The following is a 12,230-nucleotide window of genomic DNA, read 5'->3' on the forward strand; positions in this document are numbered from 1 at the left end:
CTCATGTCAATAAACTCCCGGGTCTCAACCAAATTACAGCACTCTCCCAATATCGTCATCATCGTCGCCATCAAGAAGCGGCACACTATCCATTATGATGATGAGTCGCATCGTGAACCACGTTAGTCTGCGCTCCTTTAACGGAGGACGAGGCACGCTACACGAGCTGTCTCCTGAAGCCCTCTTGTGGCCAGAAGGCGGCCGCGTTGGCATTTTGTTCCTGAACCACATTGCTGCCATGCCCAGGAATAGTGGATGACATCACGAATGTCGTCATCACCAGCATCGACAAGTGGCAGAGACAGTGGCAGTGGAATCATCAAACCACGTGTCTTCCTCCTCAAAGGAGCGTTTGAACTACGATGACCTCTAAGCCAGTGGTGGAGATTCTACATGTATGAGTCAGGGGCCTGTCTATGCGCATGACAAGCGTTGGTGATTAATAACAAAGATACGTGCACTTTCTTCAGATTATATCTTAAGATCAGATTTTTTTTTATGAAGACGTGCAAAATATAAATACAAGCCTAAGAAAAAAGTAAAACAAAAGCAAGATACTATATACATTTACAAATCATATGTTACATTTTTCAACATGATGAAAAAGTAGTTGTGGTCTAAGTCTCCCATGTGACATTTAAGACCACCCAATATGTAACAAGATGCTAGTCCATACATAGGAATTTGAGCAACTGATGAGCCTTAATAATGACCAAGATAATACTTTAAGCAATTTTTAGCAGTCTGGAGCTTGGCATAATTCACTGCTGAGTGCATTTTTTTGTTTTTCATTTATTTTTATTCTTGGTTCTTTCGGTAAAGTCACGTAGAGGGGAAATAATAAAATATAAAAATAAAACAATAAAATTATCACGCCTCCCAAGGCAATCTCAGTCGTGTGAGATTGCTTGATCATCTTTCACCACCCTGGTCTGTGCATGTTGTTGATGTTATGACGCCTAGTATAGCACATTGAAAATACTTTTTACTTTTTAGACAGTAGAATCATTCATGCAACTGCATTACAATACCGCACGATCTGCAAACGCGTATGTGCCTATTCAGGGTGTTTAAAAAGATGGACGCAATTACAAAGCAGTATATTTCACGATGATAACATGTTACAATTACACAAAAAGTTACAAACGGTTTAATGAGTTATCAAGTTTTACTAACCATTTTATAAATGCTCTATGTGCCCTCCACCTGCTGTACGGACAACATCGAGAAGATAGTTGAATTCGTCCCAAACGCCTCTCAAAGTGTCTTCTTCCACTGAAGTCACCGCTGCCGTGATTCTGTTTTTGAGGTCATCCAGATTAGTCGCTAAAGGTGGCACAAAAACACGGTATATTGTGCCACCATGCTCTTTGACATTGGCGGATCAATGCTGAAACGCACGATGCACCGCAATAACAGATTCAGTCACTGAATTGCAGATCACAAAACGCCTTGTGTTGTGTGGTCGCCATCTTGCAAATGACTGAGGCTAAGGGCTGTTTGTGCGTTGGGAGAGGCATCTATTGGTAATCATTTGAAACTCTATGCCCCGCCCTTTCAAGTGGTAAGAGTTTCATTCATGGGCGGTTCGTGGTTGCAGAGATATCGCAATTTCAAATCGGGTCCATCATTTTTCAACACCCTGTAGATTAAGATGGTGACGCAATTAACGAGTGTTGATATGTGTGGGAGGAAACCAGAGCACTCGGAGAAACCCCATGGGTGCAAGCTACAACTGCACCAATACGGCAGATGGAGATTAGTTCATACTTTGCTGTACCGCATTATCTTGACAAGCCAGGATATGGTACCTTTATGCCAATGGTTCTTAACCTTTACTGCAGCCTTGCACCCCTTTGGTTCTCAATCGTGAACAACGGTTGTATAATGTTTAATAAATACAAAGGTTTGATGAAACAAAGTAGTTGTACTTACGTGCCAATGCTTAATGTGTTTCGATTATTTACCTTCTAAAAACATGCGGCCATGTCTTGCACCCCAAGAAAGGGCATCTGGCACCTCCACGGGGTGCGTGCGCCCCAGGTAAAATAATCCCTGCTCTATGCCCACGGGAAGGGAGTTTCAAAACATCTGTGTGGCCCACCAACCCCCGGCTTTTGCAGTGCTGGACTTCAGTCGTGGCAGTCTGGAACTGAGGCGTGGCTCACTGGTGAGTCTTAATGGGGGCATCGATGACACTCTGCCCCCGTCGTGAGAATGTGTGAATTCCACCGTTGGCTCAGTGTCTCCTGCAACGATGAGCGCCGTCAGTTGTTTGTTGTAAACACTTGGACACGTTGACTCGACTCGTTTACCAATCAACATTCATGTACAGTCCCTACTGTATGCCAGATGAGGGTCGTGGGCGTTATTATTCTATTATTATTCATCGGGCTGGTCAGTCCCGATTGGTGAAGGGAGGGTGCACAGATGTTGGAGCATAGTACAGCACAACAATGGGATTTTGCTTCACTGCCCAAACGGTGTGTAGAGGTTTGGAATCACACTTATCTCGGCCTCGCTGTGCGCTGCGTTGCACCACTAGTCGAGTAGATAACCTTGCGTTCAATAAACCCTCGGAGCCAGGATGAACGTCCAACTCCAATCGTCATTTATTGATTGTAACAGGTAAAACTGGTGAGAAAACACAGATACAGCATCTGTTCTAATCCGGAAAGACCAACACAATGAACACCACAGCATCAGAACATTGTCTTAGATAACAATAGATCCTGGACGGACCAGGTCCCTACATTACCACTGAACAACAAGACAAGAGCACAAGCCGGTGTGTTGCATACAGGCACATCGTGTATTCATCCCACTGCACCCCAAATGTACAGCATTACACATAACACTAAACTGTGGATGAGATACTTCGTCATCTTTACTCTCAGGATCGCAACATAGGCACAAGTCTGACTCGACCTACTAAATCACAAGTAACATCCACAATAAGGAAAGTCGCAGGCTTCGTTACTAACTAGGCCTCGTATTTACTACAACTTAACGGCACCATAAAGGGATTTACATCACTATAACGGACATTCCAACATTACAACAGCATTGCCAATATTATAGGAATATAAACAAACTTACAGACAATGCTTCTTAAGCTCCCACAATGGACAAGTGCGGCTGTGGTCTCACTGAGATGCGTTGCGTGTCGCCATCTTGACTTATCTATGTAATGGCCGACGCCCGCGTGGTACAGTGGAAATCTAAAATTGTAAATTAGCATAAAAAAACAGGACCTTCCTGTGAACATACGCTCCACATCTGCCGTGAGGCAAGACAACACTGCACTATCCAAATGGTGTCTTGAACCCCCGCAAGTCGAGTATCTCACGAGGTGTGTAAATCACCACCACTGCGGAGAGACAAAGATGGCCGGAGCTTGACGTCGTTCCCATCACACAGTCATGCACCGCCCCTAGCCTTAAGGGGCCGTCCATAAATGACGTCACGCACCTGGGGGGGGGGGGGGGTCAGACATTTATAACGATGTGTGACGATGGTGGGGGGTTTGAGAAATGTGACGTCACGTAAAAATGTGCAACTTTAAATAAATATAGACAACACCTTCTACTTAAGTAAATAGACTTTTTAATGAATGTTTTCTCCTACAACATCAGAGTGCAGCGCCACATTAAATACGCACTACAATGACAATAGTTTAAAGCGATTTGAAGCATGTTTTATTTTGCGGGAGAGGGCAGATATTTGTGACGTCTTATTTGAGGGGGGGGTCTGACTTTTTGTGACGCCGTGTGACAAAGGGGGGGGGTAAAAATCGTCCAAAATTGCGTGACATCATTTATGGACGGCTCCTAATGCACAAGGCAGCAGGTGCTCACGAACAGAGTAGCAGCTTGCACCCCTTACTGAATGGGGCTGTAAGGTGGGAATCGTCAGTCTGTGTGCGTCCGTGCGCGCGCGCGTCCGTCTGCGCCCGGGGATCATTTCGAATGATCCGTTTATATTTGGACCGCTGCCTCGATCTAATCTCCAACTGGTGCGACCTGAGCTAAAAGACATCCCACGCCTCTCGTTTCACCTCTCGGCCTCCCTCCACTCCAGCGGCGGCGTCGGCGGCTGCGTCTCAATCTCCATCCGCGGAGTAAACCTGCGAGAAAGCAGGCAAGCCGTGGTCTCCCATGTAGCCTATGCCTGGGCTGCGCGCTGGACGTGCTGTCAGCGAGCACCTATTAAGACGGCGGGCGGAGGATTGCGGTGGAGGCTCGCTGCTGCTGCTGCTGGTGACCAGACGCTCGAGCAGCAAGCACATTGATGTGGGTTCAAGCGGATTTTACCCCGTGTACGTATATATATAGACGCACATTCACGAGTACAGATAAGATACGATTCAGAATTTGAGTCTGATTGCATTCCTACACGCGCATACAGAGATGCATCCACACACACACACCGCAGTCGTGCGTGTTCATCCAGTGCGTATGTATCTACGTTGAACTTTTTTCACAGCATAAGTAGCCAACCGCGCTAATCGGAGGTGCAGTATCGGGCACATGATGATGACATAGCCAGAAGTGGATAGACCATGGCTCATGATGATGGTGGTGGTGATGTTGCCCGGTCTGTAGCCCTGGCGAGGTCCACCGCTGCGCAAGGCTCCCATATCTGCACGTTGACTCTTGATCGATCCACTGCTGGATGAAGGCCTCCCCAAGCCGTCGCCATCCCTCGCCACGGCCCTGCGATGCAACAATTCATCTAGCTCCTGCACCCGAGGTGATCTCATCGCTTCACGTCTACTGCGGTCGTGCTCTCTGGACGCGTTCTCTCCGTTGGCTGCCACTTCTGTCGTTAGGCTCGACCGCCGGCCATCAAACCCTTGAGAGACGTGCGTTTAAGAGTAATTGGCTGCTGCTATACAATTCCACGTGATAGCCACTTCGTTGAGCTGTCATTTGTTTTCAGGTCCCTTCTGAAAAAGAGCTAGGTAGCTCTGTGGGCCTTACCTGGTAGAAGAACAATTGTTGAGTTTTAGTTATTTGCGCGACGTGTCAATATGATGTGTCTCATTGTCTGATCCATGTGTTTTCCTCTGTCTCTCTCTCTGTAATTCCAGGCATGCATGTCTTTATGCGTATATGCAGACTCTTTAGCCTTTGTTAATTTCCTTTGTCTTTGTCCATGCTTTCGATTCACATGTCAAAAGAACGGGTAATATGCATGTATGTTGAACTTCTTTCGCACCGTACGTAGCCAACCGTGCTCATCAAAGATGCGATATACACCCTGATTAAATACACCCAAATAAAAAAAAATAAAAAATAAACATTCTCCGTCTGTGTATACGCTTTCCATAACTAATTTAAGTAAAAAAAGCACTCCAATCCGCTCTCCTCTCTCCCTTAATTTAATCGTTCTCATGCCAATCCGTCTCCAATCGCTGCCCGATAGATTAATTTTCCGACGTCCTTTCATGTTGTGTCCCTCAGGCAAATGTCTAAAGTTGTTTGAGTCAACTTGTTGCAAGTGGCTTTTGTTTTGCTCAAATGTATCTTGAGCAACACTTTACAGAATTCTCTATTGCGTCATTTTCTAATTTCCTGCAGATCGTATAGCCATTGCAAAGGCTGGGATGGTCAATATGCATTGTCCATTTATATGCGTGGCTCTCAAATTCAAATTTTTACATATTCTTTTGCTCTGAATAACTTTGTTGAGAGAATGTGTCTGTGTATAAATCTCATATTATCTCGTATCTCCTTTGGTATCGCGCTCCTTTTCCTAAGAATGTCATTTGTGGGTCCAGATAATTTGTTCTCTGTTCATTTTGTAACCTCCACTTTCAATGCGCTATCCATTCCTATTCTACTTATTGCATTATTTAAAATTGATGACATTCATCTCTATCACGTCTTCTAGGCACGTGGTTCCACTGCTCAGCGTTAATATGACATTGGCAGACGCTATCCTTTGTTTATTTCTTTGCTCTCTCTCACCCATTACAATGTCGCGATGCGTGGAACCCTCCTCGCCTTTGGTAGTTGGGCAATTTTCTCGAACCACTGGTCTACATCGTCCCTATTGTGGCTTCTTCTTCTTGGTGCCCTCGGAACATGTCCCTGAATAATCTCTTGACTTTTTTGCGCTTTAAGAGCCTTAGTCCAAGCTGACAAACATCATCTGATAAAACTCTTAAACCCCAAAATCCCAATTTGTATTCATGGCGATGCTAAGAATTCCACTCTACCATAATTACTGTCAACTGTCCCTCGATGATAGAAAAGGATGCCACTTTCCACAAGTATAGAGTTCTGTCTTTTTATGTTCACATCACTAATGCCAACTATGTCCCTTATTAGTTTACTGAATTCTGTCTCCAGCTTGACAACAATTGATTTTTCAGATAGTCTGCACATTATACGTGGTAATGTTCTATGCTCAGTCATCTTACCCAGGGATGGATACACATTTTTAGGGAATGTGCATTTACAGGTAGACCTACATATACGCAATACGTACACAAATATAACACATGCATAAGCACATATAACGGCCCAGATTTACGTATGTTTAGGTACAAGTAAAATCATTATTTATTTTAAAAAATGAATCCCCTCCTGAACGAAGGATTTCCCATGCCATGTCTGCCATGAGGCTTGTTTGATCATAATTCACCCCGCTGGTCAATATGGACATATTTCTGCGTGCATATGTATATATGTAACAATACAGAAAGATTAGTTAAATTCCTGGCCATGGCTAACATCGCTGGCGAGTGATGTCTGAATCAGTCCAAGGAACCCCCATTCACTAACTTGCACTGACCAGTGTGGTGAAGTATGGTCGCACGATCCCCATGACCAACAATGTATGGAGAGGCTTTCACTCAACAGTGGATTGAGTCATCATCATCATGATCCATGGGCAGATAGCCCCGTAGGTGTCCACTGCATAATTCCGTCGGTAGTTTCCACTTTCCTCCGCCTTGTGTCAATTCGCTCAAGTCGTGGCCACTTCTTTCCGGCACCGATCTCTTGTGATGTCGGCGTCAAGCCGTTCTCTGTTAGGTCTTCCTCTCTTTCCGATTCCTTCCATTTTTCCAAACAACACCACACTTTTAATGCTCCTGTTATTGTCCATCCTATATATTTGTGCACATAGTGCCAGTTTCCTTCTCATCACTGCTTGCATCAGGTCTTCTTCTCTGTGCAACCTTGGTCTTACTTCTATGTGGATTGAGTAAGGGGCTGCAACTTATTATGCACCGTGATACATTAATTCTTGCAACCATTATCGAAGCTGTGTCTCATCACACCACTAACAATGACTCTCTCGTTATACATACAGAGTGTTGTTCATGCAAGACTGGGGAGAGATGGCGACGACTGCTGGTAAAACAGAGAATATCTGTGACTGCACTGCAAGACGAGTAATGAGAAGCGAGTGGAGGTGGAGACACTGAGGGAGATCGAGGACAGGACACACACAGAGAGAGAGGGAGCAGGGATAGAGCGATCAGAAATGGAGAGAGACTAAGAGCGAAGGGAAAAAGCAAAGACAAAAGCAGAGACTGGAAACAGAGAAACACAGAGAAACAGAGAGACACCAGGAACATAGAGACAGAGATCTGGAACAGACAGGGACTAGAAACAAAGACACAGAGACCGACCAGGAAGGCAGGACGGAGACACAAATACGAGAAAAGGAATAAAACAAAAAGAGAGACCAGAAACAGAGACAAAGAGAACACAAACGGAGACAGAGAGAACATAAACGGAGAGACATCGACCCTGAGAGGACACATCAGTCTCCCGAATGGAGATCCTCCTGGACTTGGAGCCCAATATCATCAACCTCATCATCCTCATCGTCAGCTACGTCATCCTGCTGCTCATCTTTCTTATCTCATGCATCGTCTACGACTGCCGAGGTAAGGACCCGAGTGGCTACAGTGGCTCAACTTTGCAAGAACCAGAAGAACAGGGCTTTCGCCTGGTCCTCATGGAAGACACATTGCAGGACAAGGAGGCAGACGGAGAGAACGAGGAGTTAGAGGATGGAGACAACGTGGAGGAGGAGGGTAGCGGAAAAGAGGGGAAAAGGCCGATGCCATCTCCCGTGATTCCAATCAGCCTGGCCGTCGTCACGACCACCGAGAACTTCAGGAGCTACGTCTTGAGCACGCGACGCAACACCGTCATATAGCAGGGCAGAAGAGAAGCGCGCCACACAGGAGATGCGGAGTGTACGGGAGATGCAGCCTGCATGGATACTCTTTAAGTTGTCTGCTTCAAGGGCAGGTCAGCGGCTGGAGATGCCTCCATCCCATACGATTGCAATCCCCACCCCTGTACCTCACAACACCTGACCCACTCCACACCAGGGTTCTCAAGCCATGACTTGAAGAGGGACGTTTGAGGCAGCTTGGCCCCTGGTCTTCCTCGAGTGTGTTTATAGGTGGCACCGTCAGCAGATGTAGATCTGCATTATACACAGGGCTGATCTGTAAAGATCAACGTTGCAATAGCAAGGAGGCTTGCGGTAACACGGTCACGAGATGACCTTGAGAGCGACTGTGGACAGGTGGAGCAGAGGCCACCAGCAAGGGCAGAGAGAAGCGCACGGCGAGCGAGGTATGTGAAGGAGTCGCTGATGTAGAGAAGAGGAGATCATTTGGAGGTGAAGTTATTGGTGACATGAGGCTCAGATGCAAGATCAAGTAGAAGATGGAGTACTGAGAGTAGGCCCGTAATGGTTTTCCATCCCATCCCTACCAGTAATTCAATGAATTGTCGCAAAGAAGTAAGTTCATTCAGGGTTACATTGCAATTCTGGAATCAAAGTTTTTGTATTATTTTTACCAACTCACTTGTATTATTTTTACCAACTCACTTGTATTATTTCTCACTTTTGTTTTTACATCTCGTTTGTACAGTTTTATCCACTCCCTTAACCTTAACGTGTAACAACTGCAGAACGATTGCGTACATGGCATCACGCGTCTTCTCAAAGACAACGCTCAATCCAGGTATCGTAGGTGCAGGAATGCATTTTAATCGTAAAATCCATGCGTGATCGCTTGATTTAAAAGGGAGTTATCAATAGTTTCGAAGAGGAGGAAGAACAGCGACACAAGCCGTCAGGGGCGGCATCATTACAGATAGCAAGCAGCGGACAGGTTAACAGTGTCGAGAAGATCACAGCTAACAGAACACAGGTCACTTTGAAGCGATCTGTGGTGAGCGAGACTCATGGTGGGTTGAAAAATGTAATGGCTTATGTTCTGGGGGTCACCTGGTACATTCATAGCTGAATAGGGCAGCTCATCTCAGTCAGGTAGGCGAGTCCGCTGTTGTCTGCTAAACCACTGGGGGGGGGGGAGCGGGGCTGCAGAGGTCACATGCAGAGGTCGCAATCGGGTACCCGATACCCGTTCCCTACTCGATACCCGGCTACCTGTACCCGGCCGGGTACGGGTACCCTTTTGCGACCCTGGTGCGGCCGGGTACGGGTAGGCCGTGAGTCACTGGTGAGTAACCGTTTGTTACTCATTTCCCAACGTCTTGTCTCTTCTCACAATTCTAGTTCCTAGAATCAACCCACCCGCGCCTGCAACATGGCTTCATCCCAGAGGTCGCAATAGGGAACCCGATACCCGTACCCGATACCCGGCTACCCGTACCCGGCTGGGTAAGGTTGCCACGGGTATGGCTACCCGTACCCGGCCGGGAACGGGTACGGGTAAGGAATCAAAACCCGTTTGCGACCTCTGGTTACATGGCACAGGCGCAGCTGGTTGGCGAGAGAGAATGGTGTCAGCACGGCGGTGACAGCGTAAACTGTTGCCACCTGCTGCTGCTGCTGTGGTCCATCGCCTGTTGTCGCAACGCCTCAGGCTGTGTGGGTCGCCCAACATGGGTTTGACTCCACCCGGGCACAACCGTGATGAGACGGCGGGCTGGTTATGTGGCCGGGGTTGGTTCTGACGCTACGTTTCCGCAGCCTTGGGGAAAGCAGACCAGAGCCGTGCTGGGCTATTCTAAAAATGGCCCAGCACGGCTTGTTTATTGTCCCAAGAGCTGCATGGTACCGTGAGCTCCATCCCTTCTACCCTATCCACATCTCCACAACGAGAGAGAATTGACTTTAATAAATAAAAACACAAGGGACATGTTCTTGACTTGCGTTAAGTTGGCCCTAAACGATAATCTATCGCATTTGGAATTTTAAAGCTTTTTATTCCAAAGCTAAAATGAGGCCCTGAAGTTGATGTACCGAAAGGTACGATTGATCCCTCATCTCTGTGTTGATGCCACCGTTGCCGTGGTTGTTTGCGAGGATGGCCCAAGCTTAACGTGGGTAGCTGCCTCCGTTAATGCTGGCCCCGTGGCCGCGTTCGAAGTGGGCTACGCAGCTCAGGTGCCTTGGCTGGGTAAGGTTGCCACAGCAATCCAGGCCACATTCACTTGCCCAGTTCAAGAACCTGAGCCAGCCAAATTTTTGGCCAGTCATGAGAATGCGGTATTCACAAGTAGCTGTGCTTCATGGTACGCGAATGGGCGCTTAGCTCCAGGCAATTTATGTGGAGAACAACAACCTCGGGTTTGAAGAATCCTCACACCTGCAAGACCTCCTTACCTGGTCCTCTGATGAACTAAAGTTGGCGAGGGCCCTCAATGAAGACTGGCGTCTAAGGAATAAAGCACATCGACTGCAAGTGTACTGTAACATTACTATTATTATTTTAGGATGGTGTTGCTCATTTCGAGCTACTCTTGATATGTTTGTCACAAATTTTTGAATTTAAAGTACATTTTATTCACGTGTGCATATGTCGAGCCTTCTGTGAACTATATTTGTAGCTTGTCAGTGGAATGCAAAAGGTGTCTCTGTTCTCTGGCTTCGATCACGACCCACAAAACCCGCAGAGATTGCAACCAAGAGCAGGCTGAGATCATGGTTATGCCTCACGTGCAGGCTCTTGTGCCACACCATCATTGAGAGTCAACAGCACTCGATATTCCCGTTCAGATGTTTGGCTGTTACCCTCGCGATGGGCACTGCAAGATCCGACCATGTCCGTCAAGTGCTTGCTGGACTGCATTGGCTTCCGGTTGCAGCACGAAAACATTAAAAGGTCGCACTCATTACACACAAAGTGCTTGCCACATATGAGCCACAATGCCTTGCTGATCTCGTCAAAAAACCATCACGCGAACTCCGGTCACCGTCGCAGTGGCTTTTGGCGAACCATCGAATAAAGATGTCCACTCCATTGGGGGACCGTCCACGCGATTTTGGACGATTTTTGACCCCCCCCCCCACATCGTCACACGGCGTCACAAAAAGTCAGACCCCCCCTAGCGGCGCGCACGCGTTCGGTGGGGAGGGGGGGGATTCTCATTCGCGTTCAAAATGCCACGAAAAAACACCCAAGACTGAGGTACAATCTTCAAAGTGTAATGTCGTCCCCCCCACCCCAATGTGTACAATTACTACTATAGGGTCGGTAGATACTATTATTATAGATCTTATGTACTATGACTGTGGAGCGGGCGAAGGGATGGTGGGGGGGTAGGCGAGGCCGGGGGCTCTGCACGGGACTAGGCCTAACCACGGCACTGTTAAGTAAGTACTATTCTCTTGCTTCTTTCGCTAAACGCACGTAGATAGAAAACTAATATTAAAAAAATTATTTAGGACATATTAAAATAATGTGGGTGGAGACAACTAATATTTAAAAATTAAGTTAGTAAAATTCATATTAATGTGTGTCTAGGTCCATGTGTGCATGTGAGTCGATGTGCGCGTGTGCATCGGTGTGTGTGTGTGTAAGTCAATGTGTCTGTGTGAGTCGATGTGTGTGTATGTCCATGTGTGCATGTGTATAAGTTGATGTATCTGTGTGTAAGTCGATGTGTGTGTGCGTGAGTCGATTTGTGTAAGTCTAGTTCTTGTGTGTGTAGGTCCATGTCTGTGTGTGAGTCGATGTGTGTGTGTGTAATGGGTTCAACTGAGTCGCAGACGTAGACTTTGGAGGCAGCGCATTTATTTAGTTCCAACACACGGGGTAGACTTCCCCTTAACAGAATAACAACCTAGGGTAGTGACCACCCGGATAACTACACTAGTTACCACGAAACTGTTACTACGGACCCGGGACCAACAGCATCTGCCCGGGTCCACGTGTTGGAAGACTCGTAGAACGGAGATCGTAGGCGAAGGGTTTCTTCCCGGGATGAACAACCCCGATC

Source organism: Lethenteron reissneri, chromosome 44 (genome assembly GCF_015708825.2).
Source record: "Lethenteron reissneri isolate LAM-NWPU_2019-01 chromosome 44, ASM1570882v1, whole genome shotgun sequence".
NCBI classification, from domain to species: Eukaryota; Metazoa; Chordata; class Hyperoartia; order Petromyzontiformes; family Petromyzontidae; genus Lethenteron; species Lethenteron reissneri.